The 13,198-nt window shown below is 40.3% G+C and overlaps 1 protein-coding gene across 10 annotated transcripts in view; it reads left to right on the top strand.

Moving 5' to 3' along the window:
* Window positions 1–13,198, top strand: part of DAB1 (DAB adaptor protein 1) — a 635,724-nt gene that overhangs the window by 457,911 nt on the left and 164,615 nt on the right. The window lies entirely within an intron of this gene.

Here is a 13,198-nt window from a genome sequence, read left to right as displayed (position 1 = left end):
TGTTGGCGATTACAGAGGTCAGACGTTTCTTGTAGGTGGCCACCAGACGGTATTTTGTCCCACTCCTCTTTGCAGATCCTCTCCAAATCAGTAAGATTTCAAGGCTGATGTGTAGCTACTCGAACCTTCAGCTCCCTCCACAGATTTTCAATGGGATTAAGGTCTGGAGACTGGCTAGGCCACTACAGGACCTTAAAGTGCTTCTTCTTGAGCCACTCCTTTGTTGCCTTGGCCGTGTGTTTTGGGTCATTGTCATGCTGGAATACCCATCCCTGACCCATCTTCTGGGTTTCTGGGGGTTTTCCTATTGTTATTCTGTCTCTCACAGCTACAATAAACCTACCATTAAAATTATGGACTGGTCATTTCTTCATCAGAGGGCAAACAGGCAAATTTAGCAGGGGATCAAATACTCCCCCCCCCTCACTGTACATATTCTTATATCTTCGAATCTCAAACATTCTAAACAAATGGAGACCTAATGTATCTTGTGCCTGTATAGAAATGCTGCACACATTTCCAGCTCCTTGTGTTCTTTTCTCTTGGTCTTTCCATGTTTGTTGTTGCAAGCCTGCATCCTTGGTTTTTAAGTTGAAAATGAATTGCTTTCGAATGCATTGAGGCTACAATCCAGTGAACACTTAGGTAGGAGTAGGTGTCATTAAAGTCAATGAGGCTTATTTCTGAATAGACATGCATAGGATCGTACTGCATAGCTTTGCTCCTGTGCTTGCAAACAGTTCAAGTCAGAATCACATAAAGATGTATAGCCTTAGACTCCAAGTTAGCATTTTCAAAAAACTAGGAACTTCTATGTGCAAAAGGGATGGCCTCAAGAAATCAAGGGGGCCTACAAAGAAAGCTGTCAAAAAATCTTGGGTTGACCCATTTTGGTTCAGGATTTGGTTGAGGCTAGTGCACAACCCTATAAATCAGGTAGATGAATGTGTTTAGTGATATTTGCTTTATAGGTGAGACAGTTTCGAAAGAAAATGCTCTCTTTAGTGCTAGTTCTATAATAAGTATGGAATGTTTCCACATGATTCATTTTCTTCCTTTTGGTAAATTACAAAGCACAAATTTTAACATGCTGCAGAAAAGTCTTATTTTTCTGATCTCTTTCTTCCTAGCAAGATATTATCACCTGAAAATCAAATGAACTGAATTACATGAGGAGCTTCCTTTTGAGTAGCGATATTCATTTCAGTATGTTGGGTTGATGTTGTCTGATAGGTTAAACTCCAGTTCATTGATTAATCTTAGTCTTCACGAATGATAAATTACATCTCCAATGATAGCTTTATTAAGGATAGAACATTCAAGATATAAAGTTTGAGGCAGTTCTGGAATGATTGTAAATGAAACATTAATGTCATAAACATATTTTTGAGTGCCAAATTACCACATATTTGTGATATGAAAATTATTGATACATGCAGTGAGAAAAACATGTACAGTGGTACTTCAGGTTAAGAACGTAATTCATTTTGGAGGTCTGTTCTTAATCTGAAACTGTTCTTGACCTGAGGTACCACTTTAGCTAATGGGGCCTCCCGCTGCTGCCGCACCGCCACCATGCAATTTCTGTAGTAATCCTGAAGTAAAGTTCTTAACCCGAGGTACTATTTCTGCATTAGTGGGGTCTGTAACCTGAAGCGTCTGTAACCCGAGGTACCACTGTATTTCACACTAAGGTGAAAGAAAACTTCATGCAAATGTATTCAAAATCCAAATGTGAATCCTTATTTCAGGTGCACATTTTTTTTAATATTAGTTTCCCCTGGCAATAACTCTCATGGCTTTCTGCTAAACTGGAAATTAGGCAACGACTTAGGGTTTGGCACTAACAACTGTATTTCTTCACTTTTTATTTTCCTTGTTTTCCAGCTCCCAAGAGTGTGTTGGTGGTGAAACTGTAGATGTGGAGAGAGTTGTGAGCTGGGTGCTTCTTACATCAGTGTGACATGTTGCGATGTAAAATTAGCTTGTATTTTCCCAAGCTACATAATCAGCACCACACCAGTAAAACAGGTCTTTCAAGAGTGGTCACAGCCCACTGCCCACTGTAATGGCTACTGAGGCAGCTGTTCTGGCTGCCAACAGTCATCTTAGTTTCTCCAAAATGCAATGCCCTTTAAATCCTACCTTTCCATTAAATTGTTTTTGTTTTTTGTTTTTGTTCTTTTTGTTTTTTAAAACAGTTCCAGTGTTATTGGGGAAGCTACCATAATTGTTGGTTTAGGGGGTTTTTTTTGCTTTTTTTATTATTACCCACAGCGTCCCTCAGTGATGGAGCTTTTGCATTTTTGGAAAACTAAGATGGTGATTAGGAAGACCATAAAACCACAATTGGCCTTAAGCTTTCCCAGGCATGGAGTGAGTCCACTGCAATACAATCATGGCAGCTGATTGTAAAGGAAGGCAGGTTGGGGACAAAAAAAATCTACCAATACGTGTGCACAATGATAGACGTATATAGAATCATAGAATCATAGAGCTGGAAGGGACCCTGAGGGTCATCTAGCCCAACCCCTGCAATGCAGGAATCTCAACTAAAGCATCCATTTCAGATGGCCATCCAACCTCTGCTTTGAAACCTCCAAGGGAGTAAAGTCCGCAATCTCTCAAGGGAGTCCATTCCACTGTCGAACGACTCTTACTTTAAGAAAGTTCTTCCTTGTGTTTAATTGGAATCTCCTTTCTTGTAACTTGGATACATGGGTTTGAGTCCTACCCTCTGGAGCAGGAGAAAACAAGCTTCCTTCATCTTCCATGAGACAGCCCTTAGGTATTTGAAGATGGCTATCATATCTCCTTTCAGTCTTCTCAGAAGTAAACCCCCCTGAATTCAAGTGAGACTTATGCCTATGCAGTTGTGTGGAGAATTGCTGTCTAAATCTCCAATATTATTTACTTCAGTGTTTGTAGGGTCCCCTAAAATCTAGAGTTTATTTTTTTGGTGTATGTTTTCAATTGAATCCTAATGGTAAGTCCTAATTGCTGAGTTCCAGGGTTTGAATGATTGTGTAATAATAATGCTGATAGAACATTACCGTCTAGTGAGACCCCTGCTATTCATGCCATGAGGAATGTGAAGCAATTATATATAGTGAGTTTGTTTGACAGTTTTTGAAGAAAAGGAGCATTTTACCCTAATGCAATCTTTGATAACAAACCATTTGAGAGCAAGCCATTGTGCCACGGTTCAAAAGTTCAACGTCTTGTAAGTTTACGGTACAGCAGCCAGTTACAAAGGATACCTGGTGTAATCCAAGTTTGAAGCAGAGAAAGTAAGCATGCGGCTATTTATCACATCCACAACTTTAAAGCCTCTTAATTGAAGGAGGCCTGCTAACAATTTTCCTTTGGTTCTGTCATCTGCTGATGCTTGAGGTCCTGGCATTTTCAATAGATGCTCTGCAGTAGATTGGCTACTCCAGAATAAATACAGTGTTTATTTATAAAGCACCTAACATTGATGTGAAGAAATGAAAAATAGCACTGGCTTTCTCTGCAGGCTTACAGTTTCATATTAGGCAGGAAAGGAAGGTCAATAAGGCAAAGCCGGTGGAACAGGTATGCCCTATGAAGTCTTGCATCTTGTTCTTCACTTTTGTAATGTAATGTAATTAAGAAACTTTTTTGGGAGGCGGGGAGGGAGGAAGAACCTTGAATCTCAAGAAATTTGGGTTGTGTCCATTCATGTTGTTCGGTTTCCATACAAGTTCTTCAAAACCTGTATAGGGCACTTTTGTCAGAGTTCCATCTCTCGTTCAGCACTACCTATCGTAAAATTGTTGGGTTGTAAGGGACCATGAGGGTCATCTAGTCCAACCTCCTGCAATGCAAGAATCTTTTTGCCCAACGTGGGGCTCAGACCCACTCTACCACTCTACTGACTGAGCTATCCTTGCAAGCCAGGTTGTATATGGTATTTAGCTCATTGTGATCCCTGATATTTATTGGGTTAATGTACGGATTAGTGGGTTAATTGTTTAGACGGCGTGTGTGGCATGGTTTTCACTATGCGATGTGCTGTTTTGGTTCTGAGTTCTCTTCATACCTGCTATTTTGGGGGCATCTTAAGGCTTAAAGGCTTAAAACCTTGATGCTGAATATCGAAATATTGCAGACATACATCTGCTTCACCATCTTTTGCCCAAGGGTTGTTATGAATGCAAGCTAATCTTCCCAGAATCTCAAGATTTACATGGGTCTCTTAGTATTATCACACTTTGATACAAGACGTAAACTTAAAATTCCCCATGGACCTGGCTTTTTAACTAGTGATTTGCAAATTGTAATCACTAACTGTAATGATGATAGATTTGAATGGAGGTTTAATTTCAGCATGGGACAAAGCTTCATTCTTGCTGACATCATGACTTACGGTTGCTGAATGGTGTAAAAATAAGCCTTTTGGGAATATATTATCTACCTCTTCCACCCAAATATACTTTTATTTAGTTTTATAGTGTTTAAATTTTAATAAATAAATAAATAAATAAATAGGAGTTTGCGTAGAGTCACTGGAGAAAGTGTGTGTATGGTTTCATAGCCTCATAAGTGGTATTTGCAAATAAATATTTTCATGTTGGCATCCTGGAAAATTTGCACAAGAGAAAATTACCCACTTAAAGTAAATGGAGCCTATTTCGTCTTTCCATTTCTTATCATTTTTTTCCCTATATGTCACAGCATATTTCAAAAAGCACAACACAGAAAATCTAGAAAGAAGAAAAGCAGCCTACAGTATCAGGAAAATGACAAGTGTAAAATTATATTCACCATGGGTGTAGTAGGATATCATCATATTTATTTTGTTTTGTTTTTTATTGCAGTGAAATAGCCTTTGATTAAACTTCTGGTATCCATAAACTATGGCTATTTAAATCCACAATGTGTGCCCGTATAACCCTGTATAAGTGTGTGTGTATGATTTACAAATAATTTCTGTTTATTAAACAGCTGATTTTCTAAACATTTTGATATTATGCAGGCCTTACAGATAAGTGAGGTTATGTGTGTTCTTCCAAGATTTCCTGAGTATACACAAGGATGTTTATAATTCCAAACACATCTCCACAATGATTTAACAGTCTGCTAATCGACTAACTCAGCTGGATAAACCCTTTAAAACACTAGCAGTAGGATTTCCTAAAGTGCTTACTAGTGGTTTAATTCTCTTCTGAAAGATTTTTCCTGCTTTGCATTTTATTATTATTATTATGAATAATAATAATAATAATGGCCAACTGGTGGCCTGCTGTTCTATTTAACTCCAATACTGTATCAAAATATAATCAGTATGTAGTAATTCCACCTCTCCCCCAAAACACTCTTAAAGAAAAAGAAAATGGTTTATAAAAGTTGGAAGCAAAGAATATATTACACACTTATTGTTGTGTTTTCTTTCCTTACTTTTATATATATCATAATTAAATTTATATCCTGTATTTCCTGCAAGGAGTTCAAGGTGGCATATATGGTTATCTCCACCATCCCATTTTATCCTTCCAGCAAATATCCCAAACCATAGCTAAATATGTATCAGTTTTTTTATATGTTATGGAGAGTTTCAGAGACATGTCCCGTTTGTGTTTGTGTACCTGATGTATGTTAAAAGGTAAAGGTACCCCTGCCCGTTCGGGCCAGTCTTGCCAGATTCTAGGGTTGTGCGCTCATCTCACTCTATAGGCCGGGAGCCAGCGCTGTCCGCAGACACTTCCGGGTCACGTGGCCAGCGTGACAAGCTGCATTTGGCGAGCCAGCGCAGCACACGGAACGCCATTTACCTTCCCGCTGGTAAGCGGTCCCTATTTATCTACTTGCACCCGGAGGTGCTTTTGAACTGCTAGGTTGGCAGGTGCTGGGACCGAACGACGGGAGCGCACCCCGCCATGGGGATTCGAACCGCCGACCTTTCGATCGGCAAGTCCTAGGCGCTGAGGCTTGTGCCCACAGCGCCACCCACGTCCGATGTATGTTAAGGGAAACAAAAATGTCACATTGCATTGTTGTTGTTTTTTTAAAACATTGCTTCTGCAGTGTGTAATGCATTTTTCAACTATGGTTTGTAAAACAGTTTTTGTTATCAGTTGTGTATTATTAATGAAATCGCAGTAGGAATAAGAGCTATGTTAAGGGGTCTGCTTAATCATCAGGGTGAAGGGAATGTAGGAAGAATATCACACTTACAAAGGTTGGAAGGGACTATGTGGCTCATCTAATGATCACGGACAATTCAGAGTTGCAGGAAAGGGCACATTCTGACCATTCAGGCTTCAGTCTTGCACATGGTTATGTAGGTCCTGCTGCTGAAATGCAGGTTTCCATAGCAGATATTGATTGGCAGCCCTCATGCTTAAGCATATCCTTCCAGCATATCCTTCCAAGTAGTTTAAGAGTTCTGTGGGGATGATAAGTTTGACGTGTTTAGTTTCCTTGGTCATGTAAAACCAGACTTTCCGCTCCTTGCCCAAAGAATTTTCGTTTGGAGTGTGTAACTTTCCCTATGAAACACAGCTACTCATGTAAGCGAGAAGTGGGCAGAAGATTTAACTGAAGACATGGAGGTAGCTGAGTATTACGTACAGTGTTTTGTTTTCATTATATATAAGCCCACATAAGGGACGCGGATGGCACTATGGTCTAAACTACAGAGACTAGGACTTGCCGATCAGAAGGTTGGCGGTTCAAATCCCTGTGACAGGGTGAGCTCCCGTTGTTCAGTCCCTCCTCCTGTCAACGTAGCAGTTTGAAAGCACGTCAAAGTGCAAGTAGATAAATAGTTATCGCTCCAGCAGGAAGGTAAACAGTGTTTCCGTGCACTGCTCTGGTTCACCAGAAGCAGCTTAGTCATGCTGGCCACATGACCCAGAAGCTGTCTTTGGACAAACGCTGGCTCCCTCAGCCTATAGAGCGAGATGAGCACCACAACCCCAGAGTCATCCACAACTGGACCTAATGGTCAGGGGTACCTTTACCTTTACCTTAAGCCCACATTAGCCTGTGCCTCTTAGGGTATGTCTGAAGCAAAATCTAGAATGCTAACAAAACCTACCTGTAATCTTTACATTAAAATTGCTCTGTCTCTATATTAATTCATATGCCTTGAGAAGCATTTATGTAGTTTTCTATGGATCTAAGCCTTATGCTTTTGAAATATCTCTGCCTTGTTGTTGCATTAGACTTGTATTACATTGATGCATTCCATTTTTATTTCATTTGAAGAAATGCATACAGGTTGTATGGCCATCTGTCATGGATGCTTTAGCTGAGATTTCTGCATTGTAGGGGGTTGGACTTGATGACCTTTGGGGGTGCCTTACAACTCTACTATGATTCTGTGATCTAATTTGAAGAAAGAAAAACAAAAAATCTTCTATGATGCACTAGCTACATAAATCACGAGGAAGATAAACATGCATTTTTCTGATTTTTAAGGTTTTTACTCTTCTTTGTCGGATCCAAATTTCTACCCAGTGTCTTCTGACATCAAAAATTAATGTCTTGCAATTAGGTTGGGAGGGTTGCAAAAAGGAAAAGGTTAAAGGAGTTGGGGACAGGGGGACTGCCAGTACTTTGACTGGCTGTGCTAAAAATATACACAAAGTCATATCAGCCATTTAGCTGAATTTTATACAGAACTGCATTATTTGTGCATAACTACTCACTTAGACTTACTGCTGGATGCTATATGTCATTAAAATTTAATCACTGCTCTGTGACACTGAGGTCAGGGAGGCTGGTCTGAGAGAATGGAAGGAGAGAGCAAACTTGATGGGTAGTGAAATATTTCAATCAGTGAGCACACTGATTTATTTGTTTAAGGAGGGACCTGAGGGAAAATGAGTTTGGCTGTTTTCTTGCAGGTAAGCTGCAGGGAACAGTCAAGATATTATCCAGAAAGGTCAGAGCTGTACATCACAATAATCGTGCATAATAACAACAGTCTAAATTGTCCCATTTTTACACACTGCAGACAATCAATTGAACTGGCAGTATGAACTGTCTTACAGCCGTTTACCAAGACACATAGGCAAGGCGAACTCTTTCCACACTTTGATGATGGGGGTTTTCCCCACAAGAAATGCAACAAAAGGTAGCAAGCACTCTTTAATATTCATACATTAATTTTTTGAAGACAAAATTTTTATTGTTACCTCTGTTGCCTTGGAGCATGGGTTTGGCTTTTTTTAATAGGTTGGATCAGGCAGTGTAGGACTTGCTTGGTTGTGTCAGTGGTTGTTGGTAACTGTATCACATAAGGGGGGAAATGACCTCATGGTCAGGGATGTGACCCCCTTTTTGACCAAGAATAAAGACAAAGTTCCTTATTGTCTCCCCTACTAAAAGTCATGTTTTGCTATGTTTGTAAATCCAACAGGGTTGATTAATATGTCTGCCTTTCTAGCCTATTTTCCATCTGTTTGTGTAGGCTTGTACCTAGTTTATAGAGGGATGTGTGTACTGCTTAACATTAGCCTGGTTCACGCATTATGCCAAGTAAAACCATGGCTTAGCATAGATGTGTGTGTGTGTGTGTGTGTGTGTGTGTGTGTGGAGGGTGGGTCGTGGGGAGAAGATTGTGACTGTTTTACTCTGCCCCAGTCGTTTTGCTACTGCACTGTGCTGAGCTAAGTCATTGCTTGACTTGGCTTACTGGATTTGTGGTTTAGCTCTGCACAATCTGTAACCAATTTTTGTGTGTGTTTGTTTTTTGATTTGCAGCTCATGTTCAGGAGACACAAACCTTGAGCCCTGGTTCATATTAAATCAAGTCATGGCTCAGTATGGTACACTATCAAGCCATGGCTTTGCTCAGTGCACCACAGCTGCAAAATAAGCAGGAATAGTGAAGCAGACATGGGGTGGATATACACAGAGAAAAAAACCTCGCTATAAATAAGCCATAAATTATATATATGTATGTATGTATATATATATATATATATATATGCACCGCTGTGTAAAACCGCATGTTTATAACACATTCAGACTGCTGTTTTTTTAAAAAAATTAATATAGCTGAGTCCCAAATCTCTTCCCTCAGAGCCCACACAATTACACTTCTGCACTATGGTGTGCTTTGGCATGTGAACCAAGCGACTATCACTGGCCTCATCCAAGCTGTCAATTAAAGGTAAAAAGGTAAAGGTACCCCTGCCTGTACGGGCCAGTCTTGACAGACTCTAGGGTTGTGCGCCCATCTCACTCAAGAGGCCGGGGGCCACCGCTGTCCGGAGACACTTCCGGGTCACGTAAACGCCGTTTACCTTCCCGCTAGTAAGCGGTCCCTATTTATCTACTTGCACCCGGGAGTGCTTTCGAACTGCTAGGTTGGCAGGCGCTGGATCCGAACAACGGGAGTGCACCCCACTGCGGGGATTCGAACCGCCGACCTTTCGATTGGCAAGCCCTAGGCACTGAGGCTTTTACCCACAGCGCCACCCGCGTCCCTGGCCTCATCCAAGCTGTCAATTACTTGAGGGGAAATGATTCTGGAAGTCTTGAGTAAGAACTGATAACTACCATTGGATATCATTTTGTTTGGTTTTAAATTTAATACTTAGAGGAAAAATAGTTTGCGATATTTTATTTCACTTTGTCTACAAAGCCATTTGCAGATGTCTGCGAACCCTTGAGCAGCAGAGTGTTAGTCTCTTTGGTTCCATCCCACTGGTAGCATACTCTCCTCCTCCAGCCATATCCCTTTGCACCACCTGGTAGTGCAGGGATTTTCCAAAATATGCTTTCCTCCCTGTTCTGCTGACAGATGGCTTCTGTTAGTGGAGGACACCAATAGGATTCCACCCTGTATTCAAAAACTTGAAGAGTTATGCATCAAAGCCAATCAGCCAGAGTCAATTAAATGTGCCCAGTTAGTCAGACCTGGCAAAAAGCCATGCCAATCTAGCCATATATATATTTAAGACACTCTCCTCTTTGTGAACTGCATTTGGAACAGCATTTTCAGTAACAAAATGGTGAATCAAAATCTATATATTCTGTTTCCTATGAATCAGCTGACAGGACTAGGAAAGCATTCGGTCATTTGTGATTCGTTGTATCTCTGAAGATCCTGTCTTGCCCACCGTCTTCTGTTACTGCTGTAACCATTATTTCAACCTATTCTCTCTATCAAGTGCAAGATCAGAAGAGGTTAAGCTCAGGTTTTTTGTTTTTTTTTTAATATCACTAATATCTTAGTATCATTAAGAAATGCATACTTGTTGGGAAAATACTACAGCTACAGCTACTGCTACTGCAGTAGATAACATTAGTGAATAGATAAAATTAGTGAATCGTAATTATCTTTCCTTACCTACAAGACAATTTCCAGTAGATGCTTTAAAAATGTGGAAGGAAGTAGTAGGACTTGGATGACACAGTGGGATGGAATTGAGAGTTCAGACTCTATCACGCTCTCATGGGAGCACAACACGATAGGATTTGACTTGTAATTTGGCTCGAAATTGTATTTTTACCAACCCACTTTTACTAGTTTTTTTCTGATTAAACTGGGCTGCTAGAGTCTGGCTAAATTGAATGCCCCCTCCTTCCCCAAAGAATCAAAGCAGCTGCTTCAGGCAGTGAGTTTGTTGGCCAAACGAGACATGATGTCAAGTGAATTTTCGTATGCAATCCTCAATGTTTTAAAAATAAAAATAGCAATACTTGAGAGGGAAAAAGGGATTAGTTTATGAAGATTGCAACTGGTGCGGAGGTGAAATTTGAACCTTCCTCACCAGCACATGCTTTGCATTCACATGGCCTCAGGGTCAACCACTGACTTATTCAAAGAGGGCTGTGTGAGACTCCTTCTTGAAACCATGGAGAGCAGCTGCCAATCAGTGTAGGAAATGCTGAGCTAGGTGGGCGAAAATCTGACTTAGTCTAAGGCAGGCATCCCCAAACTCAGCCCTCCAGATGTTTTGGGACTACAGTTCCCATCATCCCTGACCACTGGTCCTGTTAGCTAGGGATGATGGGAGTTGTAGTCCCAAAACATCTGGAGGGCCGAGTTAGGGGGTGCCTGGTCTAGGTAGCTTCCTGTGCTGCTTTTTGGCCTCAACAGAGGATTTTTCCTCAAAGCAAATACCAGCTGCAGAAGAAGGATTTTCCCCAGGACTACAGCATGGAAGAAAAGGGTTAAATTCTACCTCTATGCCAGCTGCAATGATTAAAGCTGATGTAAAATGTTTTAAGAAACCATACATTGCAAAGACATTTTTAATGCCATGTGTAGTTTGGCCTTGCATGTGAGAACATGTAGGGATATAACCTTCATCATAACTGCTAAAACTAACAGAAGACCTATTTTCTAATGTGGTGATGATATGTAACGTATGGATGACCAAGAGGTTTTAAAATTTATTCCCATCAGAAGAAGTTTGTTGAGCAACCCCAACTGTGTGCCCCATGGAGTTGGTGTACATTGCCAGCGTTACTATTGTTTCATGCATAATCAATAACTGTCAGGTTTCTTTGAGGAGCAGATTGGAAACCTTGTGCTTTTTCCGAGAGTCTGGTGTGGCTACTGTAGAGCTGGATTACTGCTGTGCTGAAATAAATTATCCAATTTCTCAAATGCTTCTCTTCCCTTCTGGAAGAAGCTTCCATTTTTCTTCCTCAATCTCAGAGCACTTTTTGGAATTTTGCCAGATTTTGCTTTGTATTGTATTTTAATATTTTGTTGGAAGCTGCCCAGAGTGGCTGTGGAAACCCAGCCAGATGGGCGGGGTATAAATAAATTATTATTATTATTATTATTATTATTATTATTATTATTATTATTATTATTATTATGTTTAGTATCTTCTTTCAGCAGTAGGTGCCAGCCCATACATGGTCCCCTGCAGATGACTTTGTTAACATGTTTTGACTTACCTGAGCAAAAATATTCAGTAAGTCCCTGGGCAGGTATGAAAGTAAAGCCCAACCTACTCCACAAATCTCTGAAAAGGGTCCACACAGGAACAATTGTTTGTGACTTCCTTCCTTCCTTCCTTTTTTTTAAATTAGCAATTGTTTATACTGGTTAAGATTTCTAATTCTGTTTTTTCTTCCATGCTTTACATTAGCTTTCTATTTCTGTTGATTACAGTAGCCCTATGTGAGAACTCTCCCCCCTCTTTCCTCCCAATAACAAGAGAGGTTTGCTGCCAAATACAATGGCTTTTTCACCCCTGACAGAGTGTTGAAATGGTTCACTAAATATCAGGGCCCATGGCAGAGCAGCGAAATGATAATCTCACCAACTCAACTGTCAATCTGGGTTAAAATATGTTAATATCCAACCCCCTTTGTAGTTATCCACACATGTTTTGCTTGCTAGCTGTCAGAATTACAGCTGACCTCTTGCTCAAAAGATCTGGAACAGTTAGCAAATGCTGAGGGATGTTGCTTGCCAAGGGAAAGATCAAAATAGGTCCCTGGAAGATTAGACTGAAGGATTATTTGAAAGGAGAGGATTTGTGTATCTGTAGTATGCTTTTCCTGCAAGTGATATTTTCTAGGGAACAGAAATAGATATTCCATTTCTAGGCTATTTTTACATTTGTTTGGGCACTAAAGCAGAGATTAGCTATGAGATTTGAAGGAAGAATACAGGTTGAAGTAATTCTCAACCATGTTCTGTAATATGCCTCCAAAGTTTTAGCAGCTTATGAATTGCACAGTTATGTCAGCTTACCTCAAGAATAGTTGTTTCAAAAATCTTAACATGTGTGCCATGCATCATGGTGTTTTGTACTCCACAGGAATGTCATAAAATCCAGCCTGGGGATTTGTCAAAAAATATTGCCTTGAGCGAGACCTCAGGTTTTGTCTGTCTAAGAGTCATGTCTTTACTGTGATCTGCTGACACAACTGATAGCATCCTTCCCTTAGTCATTGTCTGTGTACATTCAGATATATACACTAATTGTGTATTTCTATATTGCTTTTAAATTAGGAGTGTAATTTAGGTTCCTTAGATTGGGCAGATTCTATTTCTTCAAGAGGAAGAGCAGGCACTGGGGCAAAAGCCAAATAGTAGGTGGATGTAACTTCCAGGCTTCATGCCCAAAGAGCAGGTAGAATAATTGAGTTGGATGGAACCTTGTAGGCTGTCCAGTCCAACTCACTTCCCTATCCCCACTTTCAGAGAGAGTCTGTTCTACTGTGAAACAGCTCTTACTGGCAGAAAGTTCTT

This window comes from Podarcis tiliguerta, assembly GCF_965153285.1.
Source record: "Podarcis tiliguerta genome assembly, chromosome: 6".
In the NCBI taxonomy this organism is placed as follows: domain Eukaryota; kingdom Metazoa; phylum Chordata; class Lepidosauria; order Squamata; family Lacertidae; genus Podarcis; species Podarcis tiliguerta.
Note: the sequence above shows the minus strand (reverse complement) of the source record. Positions and strands in the feature narration are given on the sequence as shown.